At 48.5% G+C, this 24,532-nt stretch overlaps 1 long non-coding RNA gene across 1 annotated transcript in view; it reads left to right on the top strand.

The window, feature by feature from the left end:
• The first annotated feature begins 23,138 nt into the window (after positions 1 to 23,138).
• Positions 23,139 to 24,532, top strand: part of LOC136366153 (uncharacterized) — a 142,716-nt gene continuing 141,322 nt past the window's right edge. Inside the window, exon 1 of the long non-coding RNA XR_010744472.1 lies at positions 23,139 to 23,155. This is a non-coding gene — a long non-coding RNA (uncharacterized lncRNA). The remainder of the gene's footprint in view (positions 23,156 to 24,532) is intronic.

Here is a 24,532-nt window from a genome sequence, read left to right as displayed (position 1 = left end):
TTTTGCTGGGATCCTGCTCTCCTCATCCTCACCCTGCTCAGGCACAACATCTCACACACAGGGACAGAGCTCAGGGCCCTCTGAGGGGACATTTACTCGTCCCATAAAATGTGACAGAAGCATTGCCGCTCTTTGGCAGTGCAAGATCCTCTTCTCCCTTTTCTCCCATCCCTAATTTTCCCTCCTCTCTTTTATTTAAATTCCATTTTATTTACATTCTTGTGTCTCTCGTATCTTAAGAAAACAATGAAAGCACAAAGTTGCCAGGCAGAATATGAGATACTGAAATAAATGGTTTTCTAAGGGGAAAAAAAGAAACAAAACAAACCCACTGTGCAAAGCCAGACTCCCTGGAATTCCTCCTTCCTCAGAGTGATGGATGAAGAGGAATGGGTGCAGATCATTGTTAATCTGTTGAATGCTTCACTCAAGTGAAGGAGGAAGAGCAGGAGTTTGCTCCTGCATGAAGGAAATCCCCACTTTTCTGGATGTTTCACTGCAATTCGTGCAGCTGCCCCAGTCCTGCAGAACTGATGTGGGAAATGGATCTGTGGAGGATTCTCAAAGGCTGGCGGAAAGCTCACACAGTCTGGTGTATTTGTGCGCAGACAAATGCTCTGAGATGAGGCGTGCTGGCTCAGAAAGGCCACGGGATGGGACAGACAGTGCTGAGAGGGAAATGGAATGGGAACAAGTTTCAAAGGATGGCCTTGCAAACAGACCAGATATTTCAGAGATTTAGAACTGTGAAAGATGCATTGTACCAAACCCATGTGGGGGGATTTTAGATGTTTGGCTTTAAGGCATTTACAGCATTGTGTGGCAAAAGCTGATTGGCCAAGAAACGCTTATAATGGATTGTAATTAGGAAATAGTTTGGCTTCTGATTGTGATGGTGTGAATTGTAACATCTGCACCATCTCACCCTTCTCATGAACTGAAAATGGAATAAAAGTTTTTAAAACGCCCCTCAGGAGCCCATCTCTGGGTCAGAAAAAGAGTTTTCCAACAAACTGGTGCTTGGCTCTTCCCAGGGATCTGTGCCTGGAAATCCCAGGAAGTGATGACATCATTGATTGGAACAGAACCAGTTGTTCAAAATGGATTTGGCTGTTCCAAAACCCCTCCCAGTGACCTGTTCAGAGCCAAAACTCTCCCTGTGCCCTGCAGGCTCAGCCCTCGGGCTCTGGGAAGAACCTCAGTGGCTGCAATAATGCCACTGATCACCCTTCTCTTTTCAGGGCTTTCAGTTTCCTGCTGTAAAATTAAAAGGAGCTTTTCAAGGTCTGCACATAAAAAGCCCACTGGGTCTTTTCTGGCTTCTGAAGGAGTGTGACTGGGGTTTATTTTTTCCACTCTGTTATATCTCTGCCTCTCTAAAACCTCTTCCCCCCAATTTCTCATTTTTGTCTCATCCTTACTCTGCCTTGCTCATCTTTAAAATTCATTTTGTATAAGCCTTTCTGCCAGTCCCCACTCTGGATTTTTTTTGCCTTGTGCCTGATCCCTCAATAACTTCTTGGGTTATGAGAGTTTTCTTTGCTCATCTGTTGACTTTTAATTGTGGATTCAGAGGGAGTAATAATGAGGTGCTGCCTCTGAACTATACCCAGTGGTGAGTTCATCAGCTGCTTTCCTGATGTCCTGGAGGGTGTTTGCATTCAGCATTTTCCACGTTGTAAAACTCAGCCCTGGTTAATAGGGAAATTGTGTCTTGAGTTGTAGAGCTGCTAATGGAAATGGCATCGCTTGCCACGAGATATTCTAATTTATGACTCTCTTTAAAGAACATACTTGCCAATTAGTGTCTTTATTAGAATACTTACTTTTATCATTTGAAAATACGGCTCTTAATTGGGACCAGCTTTGCCTGAGGGAGGAACAATTGTTAATAAATAAATGAATAAACCAAGCCTCTCCATCAGTACCCAGCTCATCCCATATAGACACCCTTATAGATCATATTACTGATTATTATTCCTAAACTCCTTCAATTATGGAGAAAGACAATTTCATCTAGCTTTATATTGTCTTCCTGGGAAAAATATAGGCAGGATATTGGAATCTGCTTGTTTATTAAAGCAAGTAGCTCATTAGGCATAATTAAGACCGAAGAAACAAGAGCATTAAATTTTTATACCACCCCATCAGCCCAATAGCTCTAGGAAAGGCAAAAGCACCAGAGCTGCTCCGTCAGTAAATTGATCAGGTCAGTGTAATTAAGGTGCCAATTTTGTTAGAATCCAAACAGAAGATGAGGACTGTTTAGTTGTTTTCCACTTCAAAAATGGAATAAAGGAACTGTTTAAGGGATAGAATTTACTAGGACTGAAAATTCCACTGTGAAGGGACAGATCTGAACCAGGATGTGGCTCAGGATGGGAACGTGGGGACACCACAAGTGTCCTGTGCTTGTCACTTCTCTGTCCTTGTGATTCCTTCCCCAGTGGATGGTGAAGGGCCAGAGCAGGGGATAAAGATAATAAAGGGAGGGATTGTCCTGATCTGTGCTGGGACAGCCTCACCTCGAGCCCTGGGAGCAGCTCTGAGCACCACAACAAAAGATCCAAAGCTGAGGAAGAGTGTCCAGAGGATGGACACGGTGTTTGATCACCAGTGCCTGTCTGCCTGACACCCAAAGTGTGTCTATTTTGAAATAAATGGATAAATAAAATAAAATCAAGTTAGCAAAGTCCTCGCAGCAGCAGCACTGTGCCTCACAAATTATCTCCCAGTCCCTTGTGCTCTCAGATCTTTAGACCTGGCCATCCTCCCCTGCCCTGATGGCTCCATAGGAAAGAAGCAGATGGGGCTGAGGAGAATCCAAACGAATAAATGGGGTAGGAAGTGCCTCCAGCCTTTCTGAGCAGCATCAGGGCAGCGTTTCTCTTTTCAAGGGTTTTCCTTTCCCCCCCTCATTGGAGGTATAAACCTGCTGGAACCATGGGATGTGAGCGAGTTTAATTCCCAGCGCCGGGAAAACGCAGCAACACTCACACACACACACAAATATATATTTTAGATGCTTTTTTTGGGGCAGAGGCTCAGCTCCCTTCCAAGAGCTTTGCTGCTGCTTTTTAATCTGCTAATTGCCTGATCGATATTGCTGTTTGAAACTCTTATGAAAATGTGGGGAACTTTCCACGAGTAGGGAACGTATGGATTCCTCTTTGCAGTGCTGCAGGACTCCAGCAGCAGTAATTTCAGTAATTAGGCTGCTTTTCAAATAAAGGCCAGTTCCATGGATACAGGACTAAGATAAATTATGCCCAGGCTAAGCTTATGTTTTGCTGCATGCACTTGCCCTTTCTGTGTTCATGGAAGGAGAGCCTGAATAAACATCTTTTCTCCTCCTCCTCCCACCCCATGACACATCTGTGTCCTCTCTAAAGCTCTTCCCTCTCCTTAGCACTCCATCCCCTCCATCAGGGCTGACCTTATTCCTGTCCTTTTAGAAATTATTCTTTTCTTGTCAATGTTTTTTTTTCTTTCCTTTTTTTTAATTTTTTTATTTGTGGATTAGTTCACAGAATGAAATTAGGAAAAAAAAAAAAAAAAAACAACAACCCAGAAAAAGGAAAAATCATGATTTTCCAGTGAATGTAATCCCCCCAAAAAGCAACATAGGAATAAAAGCAAGCAATATCAAGAAAAGAATGCCCTTGAATTTAATTTTTTTTAGCCTTTTCAGTTATTTTAGATCATCTTATTAGAGCTTATTCTAATAATTTCTCGTCAATGTCAAGAAAGAGAATGTAGCAAAATGAAGGATTTATTTATGATATAATTATGTGGCTATCTCAAAAAAGCTGCCAGAGATATGCAGCTCATCAGCAGGAATTTGAGCAGAGAAATTGAATATTTTTATATTTTTTTTATGGACTAGGGTGCCAGCAGAACCCACGTCATCGACTTTAGGCTTGTCAATGCCATGGCTGAACTTGGGCAACAAAATCTGGGTCACTCCAAGCACGGAAGTTGTCCCATTAATTTCAAAATATCCCAAATATTTGCTTTTGTTGGAGATCTTTATATCTGATTTATCTGATTTTAAATTTTTTTTTGGTTTGTTTTCTATTTTAACCCCATGACTTTATGGAATGAGTTTGTTCAAAATAGACCCCTGGAAAATGAGTAAAAGCTAAAAGTGACAAATGATGTTGATCCCTTTCAACTTGAAAGCCTTTGAATCAGAAGCTGCCACGCAGCTCTGTTCAAGGTCCAGCTGTATTTTTGATAGGAAATGTGTTTTGATTCGGGAATTATTTGCAGGCTTCATTAAAATGTAAATTGCTCCACGAAGAAATCTAAAGGAGATTGAGTCCAAAGATATGTAAATATCCAAATGTAATTGGGGTTCAAGCCCTACATCTCTATTTCTGCCTGAATGGCTCAAACAGAGAAGGTTTTCCATCCCTCTCCTTAAAATCCAACAAAACTTCCCACAGAATCCTTGAATGGTTTGGGTTGGGAGGGACCTTAAAGATCACCCAGTTCCAGCCCTGCTGGGTTTGCCTCCAAGAGCAGTCCTGAGACATGAAATTCAATAAATAATCCTAAATTAGCAAGTTCGGAGGGTTGGAAGGGGAGGAATGGTTCGGAGAAATCGAGCTGTAAATGAAGCTGTACTTTGGACAGACCCATCCCCAGTGTCTGTGCAGCCAAAGGAACTTGGGTGAGGTTCATTCCCTGTCTCTGTGCCACCTCCTCAGAGCCAGGACTGTCACCTGGGCTGGCCCCAGCACTCCCCATTCCACCCCTGCAGCTCAGAGCCCAGCACAGCAGCAGGGAATGGAGGTTTGGGAAGCAGGATCCTTCCCTGCCTCCCTCCCCATCTGCCAGCTGAATCCTGGCAAATTATTTCAAATATTTATATTCAATTCCCCATCTGTAAACCGGGCAGAAATACTCCTTGCAGGGATGGATAAAAAGAAAAGAGTTTCTCCGTGGTTGGGGTGTATCTGGACACTTTTGTGGCAGCAGAAATGGCTTGGTGGAAGATGAATTTCTTTCTAAATTCCTTCTCTGAGTCCAGGGTGTGAAATCCCCTCACCCCCTGGCTGCAGGTGCTCACAGGGCCAGCCCAGCGTGGATGGACACAGCAAAACTCACTGTCATCCCTGGAAACCTGCCCCAGATTCCTGCAACAAAGTGACACATCCTTTGTTTAGTAATTTCTGAATTATTTGTGGCTGTTTCCAGTCTTGTGTGTCAGTAATTTCCTGTTATTAACATGGGATGAATCCAGAGCTGGGCGGTGAAATCCACACAATCCAAACATGAGCTGCTTCATCCTGCACAGTGCTGTCACTTTTATAACATAAAAAACTCCTGAGTAATTATAAAACATACATTAATATCATATAACAGGTCTTGTTTGTGGCCAGGGCACTGTTGAGGAACAGACTTGCAATAATCACTTTTTTTTACACAGTTCTTTCCCCAGAAATATTTTATGAGCTTAATCAGGGGCAGACAGTGAAAAGATCACCTTGAGTTCATTTCAGAAATACGAAAGATCAATAGAGGAGGTTGTGGTTTGAACTCTCCCATCACCTGAACCTTCCAGACCAGCACCACCTCCCCTCGAGGTGCAGGGACAGTCAAATCAACACTTTGGATTTGGATTTTGGAGGCTGAGAGAGAAAGCAGAGACAACCACCTGCCCTCTGAGAGCAGGGAGCTGCTGTTGAAATAATAAAAAAAGGCAGGGCTGTAGCACTTCTTGGCAGCGCCTGGAGGTTGTGCAGGCGACGTGGTGCCAGGGCTGCTGCTCTGATGGAACCAGTGCAGGGTCTGTGGGATGCTCCCACCCCCCTCCAGCCAGCCAAGGTCGCTCAGCCCTTTGGTTATTTGCTGAGGAAGTGCTGGCCAAGCACAAAGAAAAGGAGTTTGGAGCAGATTCACCAGATGCACCCCATTTATCTTGGAGTTGGGCACCTCCTCTCCCTGAGCTCTGCAGTTCTGGGGACACCTTCCAGCAGGGAGAATTCCTAGACAGGCAGGTGCACTGGAGAGGGGAAGAAGGACCCTGGGAGAGGAAACTCAGAGAGAAAACTGTGTTTGGATAACTCAGAAAAGGCTGGACACACACAGCTGGGAGAGGTGAGGCTGCTGGCCCTAAACACCCCGGAGCAGGGAAGGAATTCTCTGGGTCTGGATTTGTCAGCCAAGAAATCAGGCTGGGAATTTAAAGGCATCCAAGCACTGTAGGAATAAGGGTCTGGGGCAATCAGGGCTGAGATCCAAGTGGTTTCCAGGTGGGGTTGGACTCACTGAGGGAAAGCACAGGGTCACGGGGTTCCTGGGGGTGTCAGAGCTGAGGAGGCTGCACAGGGACAGTCCCAAGGCTCCTTTCCTCCCCAGGGAAACCACAAAAAGGCAGAGCCACATGGGGAACTCAAGGAGAAGCCAAGGCAGTGGCTTTCCCAACAAGTCTGAAATAGAATTTGAGTGTTTGGTGACAGAAAGAAAACAGGATTTGGATGGTCCTGCTGGAGAGGAAAAGCAAAGGCTGATGTGGAAAATGGTAACAGGGAAAATTCACGAGTCCAATTTTCCTTCCTGGTACCTGCAGCTTTGCACAGGCTGCAAAGAGTGAAAAAGAGTGAAAAAAGGGCAAAAATACCCTCTCAAAATGCCTTCCTGGAGGCTTGGACCATCCAGGCCGTTTTAAACTCGTCTCTCCATTTTTCAGAAAGCTCTCCCTAATTCCATTACCAGGTATCCATAGGGGCATTAAAAATAGATATCCCTCCATGGGAAGGAGACTGTTCAAGAGAGATCTCCGTGTCCCCAAAATCCAGCCTGGAGCGGGTCATTCTTTATCCAAACACCTGCACCACGGACTCACCCAGGAGAGTGTCAGGCAACAATTCCACCCCTCGGGGCTGCAAGAGCAGAAAATTCAAACGAACAAAAGGATGAAAAATCTGAAACAAAGTGCCGGCAGTTGTTCCTTGTTACTGGCAGCTAATTTTAGGGGCATTGTTTGGGTGATGCTCCGAGGCTGTAACTCTGGTGTTAACCCACGTGTCAGCCCTCCAGAGCTGCACCTTGCCATTATTTTATTAATCACCCCCGATAAACCAAACTTCTGTGGGATTTAATTACTGGAGCCGTTTGTTTTCTTTACTCGTGTTTGGGGGGGGCAAAAGGATGTGAGGAGGATGAGAGTTGCTCGTTACTCATAGCATATGTTTTTCCTTTAAAAATCAGAATTGGGCAAATTTCATTAGAGCATTGTTGCAGTATTCACGTCAATCAAGTTTCCACTCAGACCAAATTAAATTGTCTTTGTGTGGGTCTTTGGGCTTCACAAAGAAATTCACTAATTTGATGGAATTTTTTTAAGGAGACAGCAGGGACAGGAGCAAGAAATTCCGCATAAAATGCAAGGGAGAACCAAAACAAAAGCTTAGCTATGTGTCTTTGATATGTTGACAATTCCCATAGCTCAAGGTAACCTTTCTCTGCAACACTCCAGGGTTTCCCTTTATTACTGTCTTTTTTAATACAAGACCAGTTTTATGCTTGGAGTGCCTTTTCTGGTGAGCAAAAACACAAAGAGAAAAAGAGGCGAAGGAATATAATGAGCTGGGGAAAGACAAGCAGCAAAAAGCAGATTCTCCCCACCACAATGAAGACCCAAAAATGCTGACAGTGGCCCTCAAGTCCTGCCTGGGGTCATTCAGGGTGGCATTCCCAGGTGGGTGATGATAGGAAGGGATCTGCTCTTCCCCAGCAGTTGTATTCTCTGGCTGTGTCAAGATGGAAATACTTAGGCTGCCATTTTGATATTTTAGTCTCTGGATTCCCATTGCTTGGCCTGAAAACCAAATCTAGGTAAAGAGGAAAATCTGGAAAATCAATCCAGGCAAAGAGATTTTTGTAAGTGTTGTTCCCAGAGTGTCTGGGTGGGCTGGCACTCCGTGTCACAGACACAGAGAATCCAAAACTCAACAGGCTCACCTGCAGTAAGAGCAGAGTTTGCTGTGCTCGCTGACCCTCACAATTTCTTGCTTCACACCCAAAAATGTCCATGCTAATCCATTCTTGATGCACCAAACAAATAATTTTGGAGGCGTAGAGGATTTAATTTGATGGCTGCTCATATCTCAATATAAATAGTGTTCAGGTTTAGTTAGGAAGTGTCCAGGGAGAGGCTGGATGGGGCTTGGAGCAGCCTGGGACAGTGGGAGGTGTCCCTGCCATGGCAGGGGTGGCACTGGATGGGATTTAATGTCCCTCCCAACCCAAACCATTCGATGATTCTATAAGGAACAAACAGAACCACCAAGGGGAGGTCCAAAGCCTTGGAGCATCGCCATGAGCCCTCTGTTTTCCAGCTTTCTGGGCTCCTTGCACTCCATGGAGTGCTTGGTTGGTCTGGTTTTTACCTGGTTTGTTTTCAGAGCCCGAAGTTCACACATATTTTGGGAGGCATTTTGCAGCCAGACCGAGGAGCCTGTACGTGCTCTAAGTATAATAAACTGCTCCCGGTCCTCTCAGCACAATCGACTCCTGACAAAGACAGATTGCTTTCTTGCATTTTAGGAGGCAGGGGGATTTTCGTTCCAGTGCAGAGCAAAACCAGGTCTTGAAAGGTTTGCCAGGCAGGAGAGTTACCAGCTGAACACCAAAAGTGGTTTTGTTTCAGCTGCAGTGACTTTGTAAGGCTTGGCCATGCAAACACAGCTACAGTGATGGGCAGGTGAGCACGGAACCGATGCCTGCCTGACCTTTGGGTTTTGTTTTTGTGCTGTCTCTGGGTTGTTGCCTAAAAAAAAAAAAAAAAAAAAATTAAAAAAAAAAATAGATGTTACCAATAAAAGCAGCAGCAGCTGAGAGGAGAAATATCCTTGCCCAAGTTTTGAGCTCTGACATTTTCACAATTCCTGCCATTCGAGGCAAAGAGCATTTTGGAATTGCTGTTCCCAGAGTGTCTGGGTGTGCTGGCACCCCGTGTCACAGACACAGAGAATCCAAAACTCAACAGGCTCACCTGCAGTAACGGCAGAGTTTGCTCTGCTCACTGACCCTCACAATTTCTTGTTTCTGGCTGATGGTGCGACAGTGGGAAGTGTGTTCAGTGAGCTGAAGTAGAGAAGCTGGGAAGGTACTAATTCAGGACCCTAAAAGGTGTCCTAGAAAATGTAAAATAAACAGAAAATAATTCCCAAAGGAATGCAGCCCTCCTGCTTCGCTTATATCTCTTCCCTTTGCTGCTGTATGTTCTGCTCAAAGCACAAAGCAGAGCAAACATATGTTGAGAGATGCTGCCTATTTATAAAGTAAACACTGACAACAAGCAGAAAACAAAAGATAAATGAAGAACATGTTTTGCACGCTAATCAAGTTGTCTTAGTGGAGAAGTAGATGGAGTGGAGTGAATAGATGACAGCACAAAGGTTTTAAAGGTCCAGCTGAGGTGTTGGGGGGGTTCTGCCCCTCTCAGGTGAGAGCCCACCTGCAGAGCTGCCCCAGCCCTGGGCCCAGCACAGGAAGGAGCTGGAGCTGCTGGAGAGAGCCCAGAGGAGGCTCCAGGATGAGCAGAGGGATGGAGCAGCTCTGCTGGGAGGAAAGGCTGGAGAGCTGGGAGTGTTCACCTGGACAGGAGAAGCTTTGGGGTCACCTCACTGTGACCTCCCAGGACCTGGAGGGGATACAGGAAACATGGAGAGGGACAACTGACAAGGGATGGAGTGACATGGAATGGCTTCAAACTTCCAGAGGACAGGGATAGATTGGGAAGAAATTCCTCCCTGTGAGGTTGGTGAGGAGCTGAGCAGCTGGGGCTGCCCCTGGATCCCTGGCAGTGCCCAAGGCCAGGCTGGACATTGGGGTTGGAGCACCTGGGACAGTGGGAGGTGTCCCTGCCCTGGCAGGAGTGGCACTGGGTGGGATTTCAAGTCCCTTCCAACCCAAACCTTTCTGTGACTCCATGATTCAATTGTTCCTCACATTTCAAATATCTCTGTGTAGTTGTTCCAGACACATCTTGGGAGGGGGCCTGGCACAGTTTTTAGTGTTGGTGCCTGAACCGAAAAACGAGACATCACTAGAGGAAAGAAAAGGCCTCAGCACATTTCCAAAAAATGTCGTTTAAGCTTGAAATAAGTCTTTAATAAAACCAAGTGAGCAGTGTCCATGCATATTGCTGGGGACACTTTAAGCCAGCCTAGAGATTCAGAGCAGCTTGAGCCAAACACTCATTCGTGGAGGTCACCGCGGGCTCAGCTGACGTGTCAGGGAGGTTAGAGATGAAAAGTTTTCTTCATCTGCTTTCTCCACTCCAATTACAAATATCAGCAGTGCTGGAATTCACCTTTGGCTGCACACCTCCTGCTGCCTGGCCGCTGTGGCAGGAGGGTTCACAGGCAGTGTCACCACCGTGGCTGTGTGCTCTCAGAAATGAAAGCCCCCGAAACACAGCCCCGGCTGAGGTGCTTATTTCAGCAAGATATCCCTCTTCAAATAGGGCTCTCAATAAAAATATTACAGATAGTAGTTTAAATTCCACTGCTATTTGGAGTGTGTGCCGGGCAAAAATGACAGAAGAGATCCAAGCTGTTCTGATCTGATTGTGAATATCAGGCTGTAAAAGTCGGGAGATATGAGAGAGTGACATCGTTTCCTTATTTTATTTTGCCTTGGATGAGACAGCTTCACTTTCACTTGTGGGAGGTTATTGTTGAGGCACAACAGCGGATTCCCACGGGGGGAAATTCAGCCTTTTCCGAGGATTCCTCTTCCTTATGGATTCCCAGGGGGCCCAGGGGGGAGGTGTGAGTGGAGGTGACCCAGGCCAGCCCTGCAGTGTGAGCAGCCAGCAGAGTTTGGCTCTGGAGCCCTGTGAGAAGCCAGCCCAGCCATCTCTGTGTCACTGCAGGTGCTGCTGGCACAGCTGTGGGGACACACTCCCCTGTCCCACCCCTGTCCCCTCGGCTGGGACAAGCTGCTTCCTGGAGGATGCTGTCACTGCCATGAGGGATGCACCTCCCTCTCTGCTGATTGAACCCCAAAACAGCTCTGTGTATTCCTGTCCTGCCTGCAGGGTGTGGATTGTGCCTGTCCTGCCTGCAGGGTGTGGATTGTGCCTGTCCTGCCTGCAGGGTGTGGATTGTGCCCTGCTGGGCACAGGGAGGTGACATCCCACACGGCACAGCCCAGGCCAGCCCTCCCTGCCCCACTTGGGCAGGAGAATCTCCCAGCACGGGAAAGGACGATCTCCCAGGGCTGTGGAATCTCTGCAGGCTCGAGGTGAGGGGGTGGAAGTGAAGATGTACAATATGTTGTCAGTGAGTGGTGTTATTTTTTCCCCTCCCAGCCCCTCCTGTCCTGCTCTGTTTTATAAACCCATGATGCTTAAAAATACCAGGGTGGGTGCCTGTGTCTGCACACACACAGCTGTCCTGGGTTAAATGGAGCTGAGCTGGGACTGCACTGACTTCAATTCCATTTAAAAAATGGCTGGTTTGGGTTATTTCAAGTCATTTAATTTCTTTTCTTTTCCTACTATTTACCACCCATAAGTGCTCAGTTGTTCATAAGTGTTGTACTTCTACAGAATCATAAATGACAAAATAGTTTGGGTTGGGAAGGACCTTAAATCCCATCCAGTCCCACCCTTTGTCATGCCAGGAGCATCTCCCACTGTCCCAGGATGCTCCAAATCCTGTCCAGCCTGGCCTTGGGCACTTCCAGGGGCAGCCACATCCTCTCTGGGCACCCTGTGCCAGGGCTGCCCACCCTCACAGGGAGGAATTCCTTCCCAATATCCCACCTAACTCTGCCCTCTGGCACTTGAAAACCAACTCAGAGACGTTTCCCTGATTCAGCTTCACAGCTCAAAGTAGGGCAAAAACAGGACGTGGTCCTTCGTTGGCTTTTGGACTGAGAATAAATTATTTCCATGGGATGTAATGCAGGTTTTTTACTCATTTATGGTCCCTGCCTCTCTCCATGTGAAACAAAGCCTCTGCGATGTGCTTACAACAAAGGTACATTATTAAAGTGCCCATGTAAGTGGTAGTTGGGGAAGAGTGTAAACAGGTTTTGACACTGATTTCCAACAGATTAACATGCAGGAATAAAAAGGGAAGGGAGAGAGGGAGGAAGGAAAGCTGGGCTGATGTGACAGCCGTAACTGAGCCATAATTGCCTGTAAAATCAGAAGGGAGTTGAGTTTCAAGACGGATGTCATGAATATTACCAAAGCATTAAATAAACTCTCCAGCTGCTCGCCTTGTCTGCAGCCTGGCCATGCTCAGGTGCCCAGGGGCTCCATGGGATGGGTGTCAGGGGCATGTTCCATGGGGCACAACTCGGGAGACTTGTAGACAGCTCAGGAGGATGGGATTGTTCAACATGAGAAAAATGATCCCTGTGTGAAACAGCACTGGACTCTGAGTCATGTATAATTTTTATCCCTACGTGATTCTTTTACTTGATGGCTGCCTCTGGATCCCTGGAAGTGTCCAAGGATGGGGCTTGGAGCAGCCTGGGACAGTGGGAGGTGTCCCTGCCCATGGCAGGGGTGGAACAGGATGAGCTTTAAGGGCCCTTCCAACCCAGGCCATTCTGGGATTCTATGGCATTAATTATAAATCACTGAATTTCTCCCCATCGATATCACAAAGCAGCAAATAATTCTTGAAGAGACCCATAACTGCACTTGGGGGCTGCAGGGCCCCACGAGAGTCACATTTTTGTGACTCGAGGACTCACATTTTTGTGCATAAAACCAAAAAATAAACACCAAAATGCAAGACAAAAATGAAGCTTGTTCAGGCCACCCAAACAAACAATTGAGTACTAATCCGTGTTGGGTTTGTGGCACAAGCCAGGCCCAGCTGCAGCCACAGCAAGGCACAAAGACAAGCTGCAAACGGCTGGTAAAGAACAACCCCAGTCAGGCACAGCTCATTGCTGAGCATTCCCCAGATCTGAGGAGCACCCCGGGAGGAAGATGCCAGGGAGACAAACCTCCCTGAGCTGCACAGAAAGCACAGCAGAGGAACCTGCAGCAGGCATCAGACGTTCCTACAGGGCTGAGTCAGCTGGGTGGCCCTGCAGGAGAGGGAACACTGGGGTCCTTTGTTCCTGCAGCCTTCTTCCTTCTCTTCCTTTCTCTTTATTGATCAGCTGGAATTTCAGATCAGGACGAGGAGCAGGTATCCCCAGAGCAGTAAAGGACACAAATTGTTCACTCTCGTTGCCTCCTGGACACAGCACAGGGACCAGCTCTGGTGTCAAGGCAAGGATGATTCAGGAGGGAAAGCTCCTTTCTGGGGAGAGTGGCTGGGATCAGCTCTTTTGTGCCATCTTTTGTGCCATCTTTTGTGCCATTTTTTGTGTCCCTGCAGGGGTTCTGGAGAGAACAGGAGCCCCTGCTCTGTTCAGGCAGGATTGAACGGGTGGAAAACCCAGCCAGGACCTTTCTCCTGGGACTGTTTGAGCTCTGAGTCCCACAGGCACCGAATTCCAGAATCAGAAAGCTGATGATCAGTCCCTTGACGATGTCCTTTGTGCTCCCTGCGCTGAGCTGGCCCTGTGGCACAGCCTGGCACACTCCCAGCCACTGCAGGGGAACTCCTCACCGAGCACTGGGGATGTCCCCTGTGCCCTTCCCAAGGGATTGGGCTTTAAAGGCTCTTTAAAGCCTCTCCCTTCGAGCTGCTGCCTTCCTTCTCAGTGGGCTTGATGCTCCATAAATCACATTTTTTCAGCACTCTGAGGACAGCTTTGGCAGATGATGGCTCTGAGGGAAAAGCCCTCGGGGTGGCACTGAGGGTCGCTGTCTCCTTGGGGAAGAACAAGTGTTCAAGGGGGATGGAGGTGAAAATCAGCCCCCAGCTCACAATTAAACAGCCAGCCTTGGAGGAGATGTTCCCCCTGGATTATCACATCCTTGCACAGCTCCTCTCTGAGAGGACTGGTGCTGCCAGCCCCTGTAGGGAAGGGGAAGGGAGAGGAGTTTCCTTGAGCACCTCAGCACAGTGGTTTGGTGATCCTACACTTCCCTCCCTCGGGATGTCTGAGCTGTTTGTCCCCACTGATCACCAGATCCAGGCTTCTTCCCACACCTCAGCAGGAACTGCTGTGTTGGGATGGCAGATTTCCTGCTTGCCTCAGAAAAACTGGGATTGTGCACCATGGTCATGGAAGGAACCACAATGACCATGGATGGAACCACAACGATCATGGATGGAACCACAATGATCATGGATGGAACCACAACGATCATGGATGGAACCACAACCATCATGGATGGAACCACAACCATCATGGATGGAACCACAACGATCATGGATGGAACCACAATGATCATGGATGGAACCACAACGATCATGGATGGAACCACAACCATCATGGATGGAACCACAACCATCATGGATGGAACCACAACGATCATGGATGGAACCACAACCATCATGGATGGAACCACAATGATCATGGATGGAACCACAACCATCATGGATGGAACCATTCCCACGTTGAGTTTCCAGCCCTGTGTCAAAGCCAGCAGATTGCTGCCACACTTCTGATATCAGACCTGGAATGACACAATGGTCGGGGTTGGAAAGGGGTCTTAAAGCTCATCTTCTTCCCATCCTATGGCATCCAGATTGCCACTGTCCCAGGGTGCTCTGAGCCCTTTCCAGGCTGGCCTTGGACACTTCCAGGGATGGGGCAGCCCCAGCTGCTCTGAGCAATCTGTGTCAGCTTCTCTCTGCCCTGAAGAGCAGATCAAAGCCTGCTCTTCCCTCAGGAGCATCCTCAAAGCCCCAGCACAGTTAAAGCAGGTATTTAAAGGGGCAGCTCCTGCAGCTCCTCATCCTCACAGGGAGCTGGTCACTGACTCCCTGCCCTGGGCTATAACTTGGATTTCTCTGCCTTCTGATGAGCAGATGCTCTAAATCTGTCCATCTGCAGCACAAAAGGGGCTCACTAATGGTGCAGCTCCTCTGTCTGTTGTGGGCAGTGCCATCCATCTCCCCTCACCCCGTGCATTAGCTGGCAATCACTGCCACGGGCTGGAGATCCCAACCGGGGCCTTAAAACCTCTCCCTTGAGCTGCAGTCTCCTGCTCAGTGGGCTCAGTGCTCCATAAATCATATTTTTTTTTGGCTGCAGTGGGCTGGGGGCTCCCTGTTCAGCACTGAGCTGTGAGGTGTTTTCCTGTTTTCCACGCTCACGTTGGTGCGCTTGAATTATTCACTCGGTTTCTCAGAAGCAGGCATTAAGAATGTAATCTTCTGTTCATAAATCCATTGGAAGACTCTTAATAATGTAAGCCTTAGTGGGCCCTCCCAGCCCTGCAAAGGGAGGAGAGAGCTTTTCCTCAGGGTTTCCAGTGGCTCCCTCTCTCTCCTGTGACACAGCGAAATCCTTAGAGAGAAAACATCTCTGAGCTATTGAAAAATTTCAAATATTCTCTTCTTTTTCTTCCTTTTCTTCTTCCTTGTAAGGACTGATCAGCTGCTCTGTCACTGCAGGAAGGCCCATAAAACATGCAGAATTCACAAAAGCCAAATTCAGGAGCGTTTATGTTCATCAGTTAACACTAATGCACGGCCTGATGCCCCTGCAGAGCGGTTTTGCTTCACCAGAGATATTCAAGAACTCTCTGGGGTTAATTTTGAGGAGATACGTGATTGGAGAACTACTTATTTTTGCAACGGAAGTATTTATCAAACACTGGAAGTCCAGCAAATCATTAGTTAAATAAATGGCAGCGTTTCAGGTGGTGTCTCTCCACCCTCAGGCAGCAGAAGACATCAACACTCTGCTCTCATTTGGGTTGATACAGCAAACGGGAGCAGAGTGTTCCCTCCTTCCATTGTAGTCCCACAAGTGATGGTGATTTCCCACAAGTGAAGGAATTGCAGTCGTTTGCAAGTTTGGAGATGTAGATCAGTAAAATAAACCTCAGGACCCACGGAATGTCTCATGGACTCGGTGGTCCAGCACTTTGAACCCTCTACAAGATGTTTACACTGATCTGAATTTTTCTGGCCTCATCACATATTTAAAACCTCTCCTGTGTTTATATAAATATCATTATTCATACATCGTAAATACCATAAATGTATCATAAATACATTTGGGCCCGAGCTGTTTGGGTTTGTTTTCTCCCCCAGGATGGATGCAATTCAGGATATTATTCTCAGATAATGACTTAAACGGGAATATTCGTGTTCCTCCACTGCTAACACGACTTCCATAACAACATGATCCCTTTCAGGAAATTATGTATGCACAATCTGTGCCTCGGTGACTGCTGTGTAAAGCTAAAACTCCAAAAGTGACAGTTAATAACTTATCTGTCGACTGTACCCAACTGTCCTCAGGAAAAAAAAATAATTGTTTCAATTAAAAAAAAAAAAAAAGGGGAAAAAAAAGGAGTCAGCTTTGTTTTATTCTTCTAACAGCCATGAAAGTATTTGTCTTTATCTTTATTATTGGCAGGCCACTATTCTTCAAATACAATCGTACCCTATCATTACTGGAATAAACTTTATCTGTTATTCATAAGCTGCAGAGAGATGTTTTCCCTCACTCTCTCTTTTTTTTTTTTTTTTTTTTCACCCCCCTCTGCTGTTTTTAATGGATTTCTATAGAAATCTTTCAAATAAAAAAAATTTGTATGACTTTCTCCTTCCTCGGCACAAATATATTTCCCCCTGCATTTCTGTGCTGAAATTAATACAGTTCTATTTTTGGCCTTCCCTTATCTGTACATTAACAATAGGCTGTGTCTTGCTCAGAATTGTCTCCGTGGCTCCCATTCTGGTGGAAATCTTAAAGCTTTTCCTGTTCTCATTACTGGGAAGAGCAGTTCCTATTTTGAAGGGGTTTGTTATGAGCTCCCAGGGGCTTTGATCCCGTCCCCAGCCCACGGGTGGTGTGTGCAGAGATCACACCCAGCCCACGCTGCTCCTCCAGGAGCTCAGCTCTGCAAGGGGCAGCCTCTGCTCGTGTTGTTTGTGGCACATCAAAGTCCAAAAGTGCCACTGCACTTCCTGAATTCGGGACTAGGAATATAACAGACACGGCAAAAAGCTTCCTCTGGGCAGTTTTTCCCAAAAGTTCTCCCGTTCCTCGGTGTCACCGAGGTGCTTTCAGCAATTGGATTCGTGGGCTGACACAAAAATGCCAAATCTCCCACTTTTGGATCTGCACCTTCCCCGTGGCCCACAGGAAGGAGACATTTCTCACTCCTCTCCCTGCAATAAGCCCTGACAACCATGATTTCGGGCAAGATGTTGGATAAGACAGAGCAGGGTTTGATTTGATAATTCTTGTCTCGAGACATTAACTCCTGAGTGCCGCAAGTTGATTTTCTCTGGATACTCAGAATTGTATCTGGCTTGGAGAGCCTGTCTCCACAGGCTGCCCTGAGAGGGAGAGCTGTCACTTTTTCCCAGATCACATCTCATGCAGGATCCTGCAGAGGTTTCCTGGCAGCTCTGGAGCTGATTGAAGCTAGAGGGGCTTCATTATGAAATCACAGAATCCTGGAATTGTTTGGGTGGGACAAGACTCTAAAAACTGTCTCATTCCCACCCCCAGCCAAGGGCAGGGACACCTCCCACTGTCCCAGGCTGCTCCAAGCCCAGTGTCCATCCTGACCTTGGGCACTGCCAGAGATCCAGGGGCAGCCACAGCTGCTCTGGGAGGTCCAGCCCAGCCCCTCCCTACCCTCACAGGGAACAATTCCTGCCCAAACTCCCACTCAAATCTACCCCCCCACTCTTGAAGCTTAAAGTGCAGATTCCTCCCCCAAACCCCAAGGCTTTCAGTGGAATATTTACAACAGAAAACCCCTGGGAGTGCCTGAGGATCCTGGATACCTCTGGAAGAAGAACCAGCCCCATGGCTGATGATGCCTTCGGTTGAGGCTCCTTCATCCATCCAAAATCCATTGTGGTCTTTAGGAAGATCCTGCCTGAAAACACAACCCAAATTATTGTTATAAAGTCCTACCTAAGGGATTTGAGGGGATGTTGGAGTTATCAGCACCAAGTGCCACCTTTTGAAGGACTCCAAAAGGGAGCAGAGAGGGCATTTTATTCCATGTTTATCAGGTGATGGATGATTAATAGGTCTGAGCACACAATGAATGTGCATCTCCCTTCACATGCTAATCACATGGCATTTATAAATGTCACCACCTTATCGTGGAGACACACTCGGAATTCTGGGGGCCTTCAAAGTATTTATTCTCACCATTTTTAATGTGGGCATTATTAAGGTTGTGTCATTGGAAACGTCCCTTTGGCTTGAGGAAGACGGGGAGATTTTATTTGGATTTCGGAGGTAATTGAATTATTACATTTTAAATCTACTCTCAAAAAAGAAAGAAAAAAAAATCACTGCAGATAATGAAGCTTATCTTGTGTTTCTTTAACTACTAAAATGTAGCAGTGCCTGTCACCTTGGAATTTTAATAACCAAAAAAATAATTTATAATTATTAGACCGAGAAGCTCCAGGGTTTTCCCATTCTGCTTTTTCTTTGCCTTGCAACCTAAGGCCTTAATTTAGTTATGAATTACAGTTTTACCATCGGAGAATTGCATAATTTTCATTTAAAAATTCCGAATTCCACAATTTGGCCATAAAAAATGTGCATTATTATCGACTGTTATTAGGAAGCTTGAGCCTTAAGGAAATTTTACAGAGGCTCAGGGAGACTTTGGGTACAGAAAGTCCAACGAAAAACATGGAAAGATTCTGGACTCAGTCACTGCTTAAGCTGAGCTTTTTAATCTGTGAAAGACTTTCTCAGATCTAATGTTGAGGTCCTTTGCTGTGCTCCTTGATTCAGACAGAACTGCTCTTTTCTTCCAGAGACTTTAGAGACCAGAAGAATTTGGAATTAAACTAAAGAAATTAAGATTCCTTTAGGAATCTGTGCCTTGAGAGCCTTTTTTTATGCTTGGACATGAAGTTGCTGAAGGTGCACCTGAAGGCACGAAGTTTGTAGGTTTAGATCTTTGGTTCTCAACAATTTGTCAGTGCTGAACTTCCACATTTCCAAAATATCCCACTGAAATCGGCAATAGCTGACATCTTTGGCCAAAGATTGAGGAGCAAACACGGAATGTGGATCTCTGAAACAACCCCTGAGTTATGCTGGCACAACACCGAGGGTTTGCTGCAATTTCTTCTCAGCTCCCAAACAGGACATCAGCCTCCAGGGCTGTTTATCCACCACCTTCCCACTTCAACCTTGTGGAAAGGATTTATTTCCCTACAAATCCCCACCTGTGGTGTCAACAGAGCTGGGGACTCAAGGATATTTACAGATCCCATCCACGAATAATTCTCAGCCGATTGCTGATTACACTTTTCTCACTGCATCACATTAAAAATCATCAATTTGATGCATTGTCCTAAAACGAAGCTCACACAATGCAAGGCTGGTGATGATCAAAGAGGGTGGATTTCTCCAGAATTCCTCGTGAGCTGCGTTGCTGCCCGAGATACGAGCAGGACTTGGACAAAAACCCTCAGAGGACTTTACAAACAGCCATCACCATGTAAAGAGAGCCTTGGTATTTTAATTAAAGGTCAGACAAAACTCCAGTGTAAACCTCGGGGATGTTTTGCAGCAGTCATTTAAAAGCAGACTCGCTTAACAAACTCTTACTTGTGTGAGTAAAACCGCGCCCAAACCTCTCCTAAGATTTACACAAACTGCAGCCTAAACACAGGGGCCTCTGCCAAGTTGAGGCTGCGAGTTCAGCACCCATAAATCACAGCCCGGGTCTGCTCCACCTCTACTCCTGGTTGTAGCAGCGCTGCAGAGCTGTGCAGGGAGCTGTTTGCTCCTCTGTGCAGGCACACACAGGGCTCAGCCTGGGTGGTGCCTTTACAGGATTACCTAAAAACAGAGGGCAGGCAGAATTCAGGGAATAAAAAGCTGTTCTATTTATTGAAGGGTCTTCAGGTACATTTAGGGCAGGTGAAGCTATGCTCAAAAACGGTCACAGGTTTTCACACTTTGATCAGTTTGGTCCATTTCCATTTGGGGGTTCATCTTCCAATTCCAGCTCCAGGTAATGAATCATTGACCCCAAGTTTGCTGCCCCAACTCACTTTTGTTCCCATCTCTCAGCCCTGGGGCAGTGAGGGCTCCTTGATCCCCAGGCCTGGAGAGGAATTGTTGTGTCTGCCCAAAGTGGGGGAGCAGCAGCTCACACCGTGTGTGGGGTTTGGAGTTCTGCACTAAAGAACCGCAGGGTGACAAATACATGGAAAACACAAAAGCTGAAATCCTGAGGCACCCTGGGGACCCTCTGTGACACTGTCCCAGGGCAGGACTCGGGGCCAGCTCTGCCTCCTGCGTGGCTCTGTGTGCACACACACACACACGGGGCAGCCTCCACGGCAATTCAGAGTGCTTTGTTTGTGGCTAATTAACACGAGCGTGTTAAATGCTGTGGCAGGGATCTCCGGCTGTCAGTCACGGGCAGGGCAGTGCAGGAGCTGGTGAAGGTCGAGCTCTAAGGCTTGATTCAAAGTGTCAGCTCCGCCGTCACAACCCGGCTCAAAAGCCCGCCAGGCACTTTTCCTTGCCAGGTTTATGAAGCATTTGCGACTATTTGTTCAAGAGAATATGTCGGAATTTTCAACGGGAGGCGTTGATTGCTGACTCTTCCACCTTTGGCCTTATTTGTGGATTTGTCGGGGATAAAAAAAAAAAAAAAACTTAAAAAAAAAAAAATCAAAAAGCAGGTGACCTGGTTTGCTTGTTCATTCAGGGGTGAGCTAAAGGTGTGCAGGGAAGGTGGCACAAGCAAAAGGCTTTCCAGGGAAGCCATCTGTCTGCTCCCACCGCCGCCCTGCCTTCACCTTTCAGCTCTCATTTGCTGCTGGGTGCCAGCCAGGCGAGGGTGGGAGAGCTTCCTCCCCGCTGCCTGCAAGGATGCTGCACGCTCAGCTGGGTGATGAGGATGAGGAGGATGAGGATGCTGCATTCGAGGCGTGTTCCCTTTGAAAAATTGGGCAGCTTTTCCAGCGTTGATTTCCCTCCAGAGCCGTTCCACCCCACGCGGATTGGCAGCCGTGCCACCCTGCCAGGATTTATGGGGCGACCTTGGAGACACAAATTGAAAACACTCGGTGCTCCACTTTATTTTGGATTGCTGAGCAGGCTGCCCTCCTGTATAAATCAGGAGGAGATTACACAAATAATGCACAGTGTTTATCCAAGGTTTCACGACACGGGGGGATCCTGCCGTGCACGGCTGGAGCGCAGCACTCCTGCCTCCTCCAGACCTGGATCCACTCTTGGGCCCGACTTAAACTCTCAGTGGGACTCAGCAAAGGCCCTCCTGCTGTCCCCAGGAGCACTGAACTGTGTGTAGGGCCACCCTCCATCATCACCTGATGATCTTCCCAGCCATGATTCCGTGATAAAGGAGTTGAGCATTCCCAGGACTCCAGAGGTACTTTAGGACTGCTCAGGGTTGGGCCAACCACAGCTGGTCCATCAGCCTGGAGATGCTCCAGGGTGTCGCCCCAGGTTTGCCTGCTTTTCACTGTTTGCATTTTATTCTCACACAGCTTCAAGAAAACGAGGTATATTTTAAAAACTCATCTATTTCGTTTACGTGTTTCTCCTCTGGGAGGAGAAAGATGATTGATGGTGATGTTCCCCATGGAGGTCGAAGAACTGGCTACACAGGTAGCCAATCTTTGGGCTTCTTGTAAAAGAGTATATAAGATGGAGTCAGAAAAATAAAGTTCAGAGCTTTTCCTGCTGACCTTTCTGTCCCTAACAGCGACACCAGGGTGCTGTCACTGCTCCATGAAGAGCTCACAACCCTTTGGACGTGCAGAGCTGAGGGCTGCATGGGGTTCAGCCACCCTCCTGCGCTGCCCAGGGTGCTCCCCAACCTTTTTGGGGATCCTTTGGGAGCAGGGAGCTGTGTCAGGGAATGATGAAGCACCCCGAGTGCAGGCACGTGGAGGAGGGAGCTGTGAGCAGCAGTGAGCGCCAGCCCAACCTGCACTAACGGTAATTGTCATTCACTTTCTATCGACGGGCAGTTTATTAAACCATAAAGCAAGGCAGCAAGCACAGAGAGCAACTCCAGAGATAATTAAACATAATAAGGGTTTCGCTTAATCCCTCAAAACCCAGGGGAGGCACAGTTAAGACTGAATACCCTCTTTGCACTGCAAGGCTTTTTTTTTTTTTTTTTTTTTTTTTTTTTTTTTTTTTTTTTTTTTTTTTTTTTTTTTTTTGGCACAAGCATTGAAGAGCACATCCCAGGACAGGATTTTGGGACGGGGGGGGGGGGAAAGGTAGGTCCCACTTCATTCACTTCCGAATGTTTTTTTGGGTTTTTTTTCCTTTTCTTTGTGCCTTTACATCATGCTGCTTATTGAGCCTGAACTCACGACTTCCAAAGCAGTTTGTGGCTCAAGATTTGCATTGCAGCAGCAAGCAGAGCCCCTGGTGAGGGATCCTGAGGAAGGTTTGGGAGCATCCCTGGGCACAGAGCTCGGGAGCAGCCGGGCTGGTGCCCAGGTGCGCTGTGCTCTCGGGCTCCTCATCTCCCTGCACAGCACACGCTTTCCTCGGCCGAGGAGGAACGGGAAGGGGATGAAAGGAGACGGCGGAGGCAAAGGGCTGAGCGAGAGGCTGCCAGAGCAGGCGGGTGAGGAGAGGCTCCCTGTAAAGAGCGAGATACTTACGGCAAATCTGGGATTAAAACCGGAGGGCAACGCGCTGCGGGGGAAATGAAAAAAAAAAAAATAATCCGCGAGCGGTAATTTGGGATTGTGCGGTCTCGCGGATGGAGGAAAAGAGACGGGAACGGGCTCGGAGGTGCTCGGGGTGCGGAAAGAGCCGCAGCCGGGCTGCAGCCAAGCGAGCCGCGGGCAGGGCAGGGGATGCGGCGCCGGGCACCGGGCGGGCACCGGGCGGGGCACCAAGGGTTAAAGCGGCCGCCGCCGCTCCGCCGCCCGCCCCCAGCGCACGGCGGGGCCGGGGGTGGGATCTGCGCCGAGCCCGCCCGGCTCCGGCTCTGCCGCTCAATGCTGCGGCCGCGGGGCTGCGGGAGCCGCGCAGGAGCCGCGCAGGAGCCGCGCAGGAGCCGCGCCGAACCGGGCATGTGCCCCCCATCCCCGCCCAGGTAAGCGCGGAACGGCTCGGCACGGCTCGGCACGGCACGGAGGGAGGCAGATATAAAACGGCGGTGGGAAAAAAATAAATAGGGAAAGGGAATAAATGAGGAATTGTGAAGCAGAGCCGCGGCGCGGGGGAAGGAGAGCGCGGGCGGCGGAAGGGATGCGGAGCCGGCGGAGAGAATGGGGAGCCCGAGGAGGGGATGCGGAGCCCGAGGAGGGGATGCGGAGCCCGAGGAGGGGATGCGGAGCCCGAGGAGGGGATGCGGGGCAGGCAGACGAGATGCGCGGTGCCCGCCGGGCTCTCCCCGGTGCCCCCCGAGCGCGGAGCTGCCGCGGGGGCGGAGCGGGCGGGGGTGGCTGCGGTGCCCGGGGCACGGAGCGGGCTCACCCCTGGATGAGTGCGGGCTCACCCCTGGATGAGTGCGGGCTCACCCCTGGATGAGTGCGGGCTCACAGGAGTGCGGCATCCCGGGATGCTCCCGCCAGGCTGCTCCAGGCGCACGCAGAACTTTTTGCCGGCTCCAGCCGCGTTCCCGAGCGTGGAACTCTCTCGGAGCTCCTTTTCGCTTCCCTCCGGCTGCCGCTGCTCCCGTGTCGTGAGCAACATACCGCAGCGTGTTGTTTTATTTATCCCAGACAGGAACGGCTTGCTCTCCAAACTACAAATTAAAGGATGCTGCTTGCATAACAAGTGGCGGTAGTTTGTATCTTACATACCAATTACCCGTCACCTTTAAGGCTAAGCCAAAAAGGGGGTTATTTATTTTATTTATTTTATTTTTTTTTCCCCGGTGAGAGCTCGTTCGATAGAGCAGCCTGATGTCTTGGAGCCGCGTATTCCTCTCCCCTGGCTGGATTAATGTGGGCAGAAAATTAAGAGGCAGCACGTTGACGAGGCACCCTGAGGTGCCGGGGAGGGCAGGGGACGTTTGGCTGCGGGGAGAAATCAGTTTTTCGTGGTTGTGCTCGCCCATCCATCCTCCGCTTTCCATTGCTCGGCTCAGGACCCGCATCCCAGCCGGGAAATCACCGAGGTGGGAGCAGGGGCTGGCGGCCGCTCCTCCTGCGATGGTGGCGATGCTCCGGAGCTCCTTGCCGTCATCCGGCACCCCGTGCCCCGCCGTGGGTGAGTGGGTGGCTGTGCCCCCGTGCTGGCACGGAGCCCAGGGCTGCCGTGACCCATCCCCGGTGCCATCGCAGCTTCTTCCCTGCTGCCTCCGGCTCCCGCAGCAGCCCCAGCCCAGGTGCGCAGGTGATGCTGCAGCCGCGCTCCACAGCCAGCACCGGCCGTGGGGAGCAGCATGGTGGGCGCCTGCACTAAACAGGGTCCCCCAGAAGCTTTTTTAATTTTTTTTTCCCTGCTGCTTTCCTGGCCGGGAAAC

Source organism: Sylvia atricapilla, chromosome 11 (genome assembly GCF_009819655.1).
Source record: "Sylvia atricapilla isolate bSylAtr1 chromosome 11, bSylAtr1.pri, whole genome shotgun sequence".
NCBI classification, from domain to species: Eukaryota; Metazoa; Chordata; class Aves; order Passeriformes; family Sylviidae; genus Sylvia; species Sylvia atricapilla.
This window is presented reverse-complemented; position numbering and strand designations above follow the sequence as displayed.